At 67.5% G+C, this 280-nt stretch overlaps 1 protein-coding gene across 4 annotated transcripts in view; it reads right to left on the bottom strand.

Moving 5' to 3' along the window:
* Positions 1-280, bottom strand: part of LOC102239270 (zinc finger protein OZF-like) — a 120,632-nt gene that overhangs the window by 44,646 nt on the left and 75,706 nt on the right. The gene's annotated exons all lie outside the window — the stretch shown is intronic.

Here is a 280-nt window from a genome sequence, read left to right as displayed (position 1 = left end):
CACACCCCCTTCAGGGTGGGGGACCCCACTGGGGTGCCTGGCCTGAGGGGCTGAGGGGCTGGTGGCTGTTTGCAGGTTGGTCAAGCCCTCCCAAGTGGGGACTCTCACCCCATGGAGGTTTGGGGTGAGGGGCTGAGGGGCTGATGGCTGTTTTCAGGCTGGCCACACCCCCTTTAGGGTGGGGGGTCCTCACTGGGGTGCCTGGCCAGTCAGGGTGAGGGGCTGAGGGCCGTTTTCAGGCTGGCCAAGCCCCCCGGCGACGGAAGCTCCCAGCCTCTCT

The sequence above is a fragment of the Myotis brandtii genome, unplaced genomic scaffold (genome assembly GCF_000412655.1).
Source record: "Myotis brandtii unplaced genomic scaffold, ASM41265v1 scaffold650, whole genome shotgun sequence".
Classification (NCBI taxonomy): Eukaryota; Metazoa; Chordata; class Mammalia; order Chiroptera; family Vespertilionidae; genus Myotis; species Myotis brandtii.
This window is presented reverse-complemented; position numbering and strand designations above follow the sequence as displayed.